This window comes from Gordionus sp. m RMFG-2023, chromosome 3 (assembly GCF_954871325.1).
Source record: "Gordionus sp. m RMFG-2023 chromosome 3, tfGorSpeb1-WG-v2, whole genome shotgun sequence".
Lineage (NCBI taxonomy): Eukaryota > Metazoa > Nematomorpha > Gordioida > Chordodea > Parachordodidae > Gordionus > Gordionus sp. m RMFG-2023.
The window spans coordinates 5,601,699-5,611,776 of NC_088777.1; the positions used below are offsets into that span (position 1 = coordinate 5,601,699).

At 22.4% G+C, this 10,078-nt stretch overlaps 1 long non-coding RNA gene across 1 annotated transcript; it reads right to left on the reverse strand.

Annotated features, from left to right (window-relative positions):
- Nucleotides 1-219: 219 nt before the first annotated feature.
- LOC135927383 (uncharacterized) lies at nt 220-5,360 on the reverse strand. Its single transcript, XR_010572068.1, has 3 exons — nt 5,313-5,360; nt 4,931-5,037; nt 220-475 (listed from the first exon to the last, which is right to left on the reverse strand). It is a non-coding gene; the product is annotated as an uncharacterized LOC135927383 (long non-coding RNA).
- Between the last annotated feature and the right edge of the window lie 4,718 nt (nt 5,361-10,078).

Here is a 10,078-nt window from a genome sequence, read left to right on the forward strand (position 1 = left end):
TTATATATTTATGACATACAAATAATTAAAAAGTCTAATTTTGTTATTTATCTGCTCTTATACATTATTATTTAAAATTAGATATAAAATCTACATCACAAAAAAATTTTAATAAGGCGCAAAGTACGATAATTTTATTAAATAAAATTAAGAAAATCGTATGGTATATTGATGCTTTATTCCAAAAAAAAATTATAATAGATATCATGAATAATAGAAGTAAAAATAAAATATTTTATTAAATTGATTATGATTTTAATGGTATTTATAACAGAGGGTAACATTAAGGAATGAGTCATTTATTAAATGAAATTTATAATATTATTTTCGGAATTTTCACTGTTAAACAATCTCAGTATCATTATTTCTATCCGGTTCATGTTTCTTTCCTGGGAAGTCTGAAACACTCCGTCCTTATCCCTGATTATAGATTTTCATCATATCAAATATATTGACCATGAATCTTTAAATGTTTCTGAAATAAAATCGTATTACTTCATAGCTTAATTTTTGTTTAATTTTCAATCCCCTCGTTTTTGTAAATCTGTATTGATCGTTAATTACAAATTAGTGTAAATTGCATATTTAATCTTATTTAAAATTTATAGAGGCTATAAGAAAATTTAAAATAGGAGGTAAATTATTTTATGACACAACCTGACCTACGATATTGATTAATTATATTTGATAATTTATTAATGATGTTTTTTATATCATTACTAAATCTTTATTAGATAAAGTATTATTTGAATAATATAATTTATCGCAGTGACGAAGCGTTCATAGAAGCAAGGGAAACCTTGCTTCCCTTGAAATTTTTCTTACAAAATTTTTAATAAACTTAATATAATCTGTGTACTATGCTAAATAAACTAAACTGACTTCGTTAAAAAAATTAATATAATTTTTATAACGTTAAAAAGATTAATATAATTTTTATAACGTTAAAAAGATTAATATAATTTTTATAACGTTAAAAAGATTAATATAATTTTTATAACGTTAAAAAGAATAATATAATTTTTATAACGTTAAAAAGATTAATATAATTTTTATAACGCTTTAAAAGATTAATATCATTTTTATAACGTTAAAAAGATTAATATAATTTATAACGTTAAAAAGATTAATATAATTTTTATAACGTTAAAAAGATTAATGTAATTTTTATAACGTTAAAAAATAAATATTATTTTAAATATATTAAGAAATACTATTATTTTTACTACGTTAAAATTTACTATTATTTATACTACGTTAAAAAAAATATAAGGGAAGCAAATTTAATATTGCTTATTTTTTTTAATACATAAAGAGAAATCACATGGTATTGTGTAATTTTACCATTAAAAAATAAGCATTGAGGAAGCAAATAAAAAATGCTTATTTTTTTAATAAATAAAAGAGAAATAAATTTTTTTATATATAATTTTTTACTTACTTTTTTAAAATAAATTTTATAATTGTAATTGTATTATTAAAAATTTATTAACATTATCATTTAACTCAAATGCGAAAAAATTGATAATTGAAAAAAGAAGACCAAAACCAATTTTACAAAACTTAAAAAAAGAAATCAAAACTTGCTTTCGTAATTTTTCTATCGATAAATAGGAAAAATATGAATGGCTCACTGGATGTAAATTTTTTAATTCTCTATATTGTTGATCATGCCTATTATTCAAAAAGGAAAAATATGTTTGGAATGATAAAGGATTTTAGGATATGAATAATTTTCAAAGCAGTTAAACTGCAAAGAATCAATCTCTCATTTGCAGTCAATGATTCAAATTAAAAAATTTGCCCAAAGGCGTATAAAAATATGATAGATTTGATGCGCATAATATCAATCGAACAGCATAATTCGAAAGTCAAATCAAATAGAGAAATATTGAAAATATTGATCAACTTTATATATTTTTTTGGAATTCAGGAGCTCGTATTCCGTGGTGATGATAATCTTTTAATTCAGTGAATAGAGGAAATTATATTGTATTAATTTATTTCCTCGCGGAAGAAAATTTACTATTGAAACATCATTTAGAAATAGTGCAGTTTTTATTGTACTATCAAGCAATATTCATTGATTTGATTAATTCTATTTCATAGTCTTACACCAAAAAATATTTTTGTCGAATTGTTAGATATTAGTTAATTCCCAAATAATAAATCCCCAAAATATTTATTAGATAATTTAAACGACACTTATTCTCGATTTTTTGACTTACACAAGCTGGAAACCGAATTAAAGGTAGTGTTTCGGGATGTTAAATTTAGAAAGAAAAAGAATGTTAATGAAATACTTAAATTTTACTATGCATCAATTTGATGAAAAGTTTTAAAGAGTTTTTTAAATTATGCAAATTCATCTTGACTTTGGCTTCAACAACAGCAAGTGCAGAACAGAGTTTTTCATCTTTAAAAAGAATCAAATCTTAATGCAGAAACAGGATGAGCCAAAATCGATTATCAAATCTATATTTGATTTCAATTGAAAAAAAATTATAATTTAAAATCTAGCGATAACTTTTATAATGCAGTACTTGATCATTTTATTCAAAAACAAAGACGAATACCACTTATTTATAAATCTTAATGTTTTTATGGTTTGAGTTTGACTAAAAATATTTTTTTGATTGCTTCCTTAGTAGTAAACTTAACGCTTCGTCACTGATTTATCGTAAATTATTATTTAAATATAAATATCGTAAAGTATTATTTAAATATATATATAAGCTATATCCAAATATTTATTAAAGTTTATTATACATTTGATTAAAATGAATATCTATTAAGAATATAATAACCATCTGAATTTGAACAATTTCTATATTTAGTCAAAATTATAGCCTGATGGAAAGAAAAACAATAAAAATTCATAATTTAAATTTATACTAATAATATTATACTAATAATATTTTATTAATAATATTATACTAATATTATATTAATAATATTATACTAATATTATACTAATAATATTATACAACTATGGGTTTACATTATATAAATTTTTATAGACATATTTATCATTTATCCTAATATGCCTAATCATAAATTACATGATTAATGGATCAAAATCTTTTGTAATTATTGCATTTTGTTATAATGTAATTATGTTTATGATTATCAAAAGGCAATTATATTTAAAAGAGTTTAAATATAATTAATTCATTATTATTTTATATTACTTGGTAATTGTTAATTAAAAAAATACCAATTTAATGATCAGAGTATAATTAAAGTTTTACAAATTTAATGATAGATTGTTACCTTTAATTTTGTATAAATTTTCTTGAGATATAATATTTAAGTCCATTTTAATAAAAATTAACTATTCTAGTATAGTAGTTTGTATCATCATTATGTAAGCTATAAAATTATTTGTTAGAATAATATAATGGAAGACAAATTTGCTAGATAAAATAAACTAACTTTTGTTTTATTTATAAATTCAATAAATAATATAATATGCTAGCTTTTTTTCTCTTATTAGTAATAATATTGTTTTATAATTAACTTTACCAGCGATATTTTATAATTTTTAATATTTATCATTCTTATATATTTTATTATATTAAAATTCAAAACAAATTTAATATAAAATAGCAGAGTTGTTAAAGGATTTAGTTACAAGTATCTAGATCCTGTATCTAGATATAAAAATGTGATATCTGTATTGATTAAAATATCGGTATCTAGATATTATTTTAGACTATGTATCTATATCTAGATCCATTTAAGAGTATCTTTTAACAACTCTGCAAAATAACATTTGATGAGCAGCTATAGTATAAGTCACATATTAAAGTAGTAGCAAATTTAAAGAGTAGCTGCCTAGCCCATCATCAATGATTAAAATCACAAATGGAATCACATAGCGCGATTTTACAAATGGAGATGGATTATAAATAGCATGATAAATTTTTATCATTAACAAAATATATAAATAATGTTTAAAAAAATGCACACCTAAGTTAATCACACTTAAAATAATTAATAAACATTTAAAAATTTCTAAGCAATTTAGTATTTCTTATGCCAAATTCTTAAAAATCTTTATCTAAAAAGATGCCCTAAAAATTCATATATTTCAATAACTTTACTAAACCAAAATCTGAGCATTAGTATTCTAAGAAAATAATATGTCATTTCCATAGTGATTGTTTTTCATATAATTCCCATTCCTATTGTTGAATATTTTTGAGTTTATAATATTTTTTGGAATTTATTCAAATTTTGAACAAACCTTTACATATTTTAGTAATTTGTTGATGTTACATAATTTATTTTTCTAATTTTATATATAAAAGTTAAACTAAATATATATATCTTGAATATATGCCATTGTTTTAAATATTATATTAAATACTTCTTAAATATCAATCAGAGTTATGTAATCTATAAATCATTTTGGAGGGGTAGGAAAAGAGGGGGGGGGGGGGGGGTTTAAAAAATCTCAAAGGTATCAAATGAAAACTAATAAAAATATTAATATATACGTGCACAACAATATATATACGAGATAAAGGGATTGGGGGTAAAAAAATTTTTATGAAACATCCGTGGATTAAATGAAAACTAATAAAATGAAATTGATCATACATTGTAACTCAAAATTCAATGTCACCAGAATACTTGTTTTAGGTGGGTATTTTTTTATTATGTCTACATAGATATCAAATGGAAGCTAATAAAAAGATCAATTAGATTGTTATTCATCACGTTATGTATCCACGGTGGATTTAGAAGACGGGGGTAAAAAGTGGATAATAAAAATCTCAACATGAGTACCAATTGAAATCATATAAGAGAATTTAAATTACATGAATACCCATCATTTAGTAAGGGGGAAGATCTTAAAAAATTTAACATTATGTAGAAGATTTAGAAATATCTATTATTTTTAACAACTTTATAATAAGTTTACCTGTCTAATTTGAACCGAGAACTAGCGGATTGAGATGCAAGCACTGAACATAATAATCTGTAGTCACTCGATAGCAACATTTTTTTTGTAAAGGAAAAATTAGGACGCTTCGAATATTTTAATAAAACATATTTAAAATCGATAAAATTTGAACGATATCCATCATAACCTGTTTTGATTTTCTTTTTTTGAATCTTTCTGGTTCATGAAATTAAAATGGCACATTCTTCTTTCTCGGGGCATAGCTCAACATTTCAATTTTAATTTAGCAAAAATCTCCTAAGATTTATTAGAATAAACATCTTAGATAATCAGTAATTTTGTATTCTTAAGATATTTAGGGAAAAGAAATTTTCTAATATTATTCAAATCTCTGTTTTACTTTAATACTAGTTTGCCAAGTGGTATTGAAAGGTGGAATTCTCTTTGTTGCTATAAAATCTACTATTTGGCACCCGAAGTTTTATCGAGTCCACATTAAAGTAAACATCAATTTTTATTTCTGTTTCAAAATAAAAAATTTCGTAGATATAGTATATATATATATATATATAAACCTCTGGATTTAGAAATCAGTAAAAAATAAATAAATATTTATATTTATATATTTGAAATAAAATTATACTTTAAAAATAACCGAAAATTTTAAAACTAAATTGAACATACAATCAATTAATAAGCCTTGGGATGTGGTGCTATACAAAATGTTGGTTGGCTAACTCTCCTTTGTCCTAGAGGTTAAACTCTGAATCAAATGATGATATGGAGAACGATGTAGATGATATGTTACAGGGTTCCATAATTTACTTATACTTTAAAAAAATTTAATAAAAAATGTTTAAACCTCATATATTTTAATTGATTTAAATATAGTAAAGTTTTTTCAATTATTAAAATAGTAGGTAATTTTAGATAAACTATAAAAAGTCAAAATTTCGCTTTCGTTTTGTTCAAGGCATTTCCCATTATTAGAGAATTTCTCAATGAAGTATGATATAAATAATTAACTTTTATTTTAAAACAATATATATATATTTAAATTTAGGATTAATGATACTATTAAAGTTCCTTCCTAAATCTGCATTAAAAAATTTAAAATTTTTTGATTTTATTTTTTGATTTTAAAACTAATAAAAAATTTAATTTTAAATTTTCTAAAATGGTATTTTGGACATGTTTATACATATATTAAATAAATACTTATTGTTCTCATTAAAGTTTTTATAAATAAATAAAAAAAATCGAATTTTAGATCCCACTCTAACCATAAATATATATATTATATTATAATTTCTAGGATCTTAAAAGTGAAATTTGATTTTAACATGGAATAAATTAAGCAATCAGGAATTTTTCACATAATACCCATGTTTGAAATTTTAAAAGTTAGATTTCCTAAAGAGACATTGTGTGAGTAAAAACTACAATCTTTAGACCTTTATATTAACATTCTTAAGATACCAATATTGAAATATTAGGTTAGAATTTCTGAGCTTTTCCACTCCACCACACCCTCTGTAATAGTTATATCCATAATAATAAACTGTTATTTTTTAAAGATCAAGCTAGAAACGTTTTACCAAGCACACATCCTGAAGACATAATATTGTTTTAACTCCCAACCCCACTATATTTACTCTGAAGAGGTGAGTATCAATATTATAAATTAATCTTTAAATAAGCTTTTATTTGATATTTATGTTGAGATATTATACTAGAAAATTTAACCCAACCCCATGCTCCCTAATGACATATATTTTTGTGTATCAATGCAACAAATTTATCGATATATTAGTTTTAATTTTATATTCATGACAAGATATTATTTCTAAAAATTGTAATCCCCCACTTCCCTTCCAATACTTTAACCCGAAAGCATTGATTTAATAAAACTCAATAATTCATTCTATTAACTTTAATTTGGAAATAAAATACCTTACTAATAAAAATTTTCGAGTGATTTAATATTTCTTCTGAGAACTTCAAAAAAATATTCTGTGCTTTCGATTTTTATTCTGTGCGAAGTAATATGTCATAAAAAAATATTATTTTATATTATCTTTGAGCTAAAATACTTCTAATTAAAATATTCAATCATCACTTTAACATCTTTTCCCTTCGAATGTCTTTTCATACATCACTATTTTTGCCGTTTCTAGGTTGTTCTTCTTCATTGTACAGTAAATCTCACTCTGAAGATTAGAATGTCATTAATGCAGCCAATCGATTATTCGCTTTATTGATGCCACGTAGATATATATGCTAGGATATTTTTCCATAACCCTATCATAACCACAAGAAGAGAAGGGTATCAGTATAAACCTTTTTTTAGCTTTTATTTGATGCCCAAGTTAAGATATTCTTAAAAAAATATCAACCCACTCCAATTTTTCTTTTATATATTTTGATGAGAATTAATTAAATCAATTCTTATTATTAACTTTTATTGTAAAACTTGGGGAAATATGTAAAAGTTAATGGTTCCTTTATGCTTATTTACTATTGAGAATACATAATGAGACAAGAAATCCTAGTAAATATTTTATGAATTATGGGTCAACAAATTTTACAGTTTCTCTCAATGTAGAATTGTTGAACAAAACACAATTCTACGTTAGTTGGTGGTTCGAACAATAAATAGTGTGAAGGCTGGCATTGTGTGATTCAATTCCTATACCAATGTTCTCATACAACGCGTTGTAAATTTATAGAGGGGATTCAAGATCAAAAACATAAGACCAAATATCTTTAGGTAATAAAGGGGACAATAACATACCTCTCAAAGATATATGAAGATATAAAAATTGATTTCATATATGTGTTTCAAATTATGGACTACAGAATTCTTTTTACCCTTTGGGGCGCTATTTATGATCAAGAATGAAAAGGCTTATAATATTAAAAATATATACATCACTAAAAATATAGATTTCACATTATTTTATAAAAAGTATTTCAAGTATATAAAAATCAATAAGAAATAAATAGAAAATAATTAAAAACTTATAAAACATTGTTAATGAACCAGTACTTACAATATATAAACTTAAGGTTAGTAAATAACTTGCGGCAGATATATTAAATAATGATAAAAGTTTTAGATAAATTTTTAAAGATTAAATTAAAATTCAAGGTTTCTATTATATATTTAAAATATTATTAAAAAATATTTATGTACTACCAGAGTACATGTAACAAGTTTTCATAACATTAAAGTACATGTAGATTTTGAACTGTCTAAAATTTAAAAAAACAAAATAAAAGTTCAAAAATTAAAATAAACAACCATTACAAATATTTAGTGTAGACGGATTGTAGTAAAATTAAATATGATACATTTTTGCAGGGTGTGGTCATAATTGATGAAGAATCAAAATTCATATAAAATAAAAGTACCATCTACCTATTTAAAATTTAAATAAAGTTTTGCATTTAATCCTACTTTATTGAGCGCTGATAAAATTCAGGATCTTACATTCTTATTCAATAAATTTGCCTTTTAAAAGTTGTAAAAAGGACTAGAACTACTTTTTATTATTTTGGTATCATAAGTGATTATTAAAATAATTGTAATCGAACATTGAAAAAAAATATTAGATTATTTTATTGATTGGAGAAGGTATATTAATAAAATTACTATTAGATACCATTTGACATTTAATTACATTAATAAGTCAGATGTTAAATTAATCCTAAATTAACCATCTATCAATAGATCAATATAATTTATGATTCTCTTAAAAATAAATTTTATTATACAAGTGATATAGTTTTTTATAAATATAATGTTTTTGTCGATATATCTTAAATAATAAGTAGAGAGTTCATATTTTAAAAAAAAGTTTAAACAAATATCCATTTGAGCAAATAGAAGTTTAAAGTTCAATTTTAAAAAATTTCAAATATCCAAAATAATTAATTAATCTCAATTGTTAAAACTATATAATCTTACACAACTTTTATTAAAAATTATTTTTTTAAAAATTTTTTTAGAAATACTAATTTTGATAAAAAAAATAATTGATATTAAATTAAGTAATATGTTGTACAATTATATAAATGCTATTTTACTGATTATTCTTGGATTAATGGGTATGTGTCATATATATTATAAAGAGGTTCCACGTTATGAATTTCGCCATAATAATATAGTTTTTCCTATACCTTTTAATATCAAATCAATATTAATTTTAATGGTATGCTGGAATTGATTTTATTAAATTTCTGTGGAAATAAAAAATAAATTAAATATTTATTTATAATATGAAATAAAATATAAATAGTTAGTATCAATAATAATCCTTATTTAAAATTTTCACAAGATATATTTAATATTATATAATATTTAGCTTCTAAAACAGGTATATTATTGCTATATCTTTCAAGAGATTGCTACAATTAATGTTATAATATAACTAAGACATTATTAAGAATTCTTTTAAAATTTGTAGACTTTCTTTCTTTTCATATTATAATTTTAATAAATTAATTTTTTAAATAAATTTATTAAGACCTTCACTACAGTATTTCGCTTCGTAAGATTACTTTTTTATTAAAATAGCTTACTTTAAATTATTTACCATTGAACTACCTATTCTCTGGCCACCATCCTATGCATACCGTAGTCAACAGTATACTATTTAAAACTCAAGAAAAGCCTTAACGCCCTTAGGTCTCAATACTTTAGATGACAAGAGGCAAGATGGTTTAATATGGGAAAGGGGCATCCCTCTCCTTTAGAATTATACTTGTATGGCTCTTTCGGTAAACTAACAAATATTCATTATTTTCTTCGATGCATATTTCTTCTTAATAAATTAAGAGAAATCGTAATGGGAGTGGAGATTTTTCGTAATTAAGATCAAAAATTGTTTTTGGTTTAATGTAAACCTTTTTGAATCGTGAATTTAAATCCTCCCTTTTCTTTTCTCCGCACAATATACCTATGCCTCAAAACAAAAACTATAGAGAGAAATGGTATCTTTAAATATATATATTTATGATAATGTCAAAATATTAATATGTATAGAATGGCCTGGCAAATTATTTATTATTTATTTTTTATAATTTTCTAAGAAAACTCCTTTTTAATTAAAAGTTTTTACTTTTTAACTAATGTTATTTGTTTTTTAGTTGACATTAGATCAA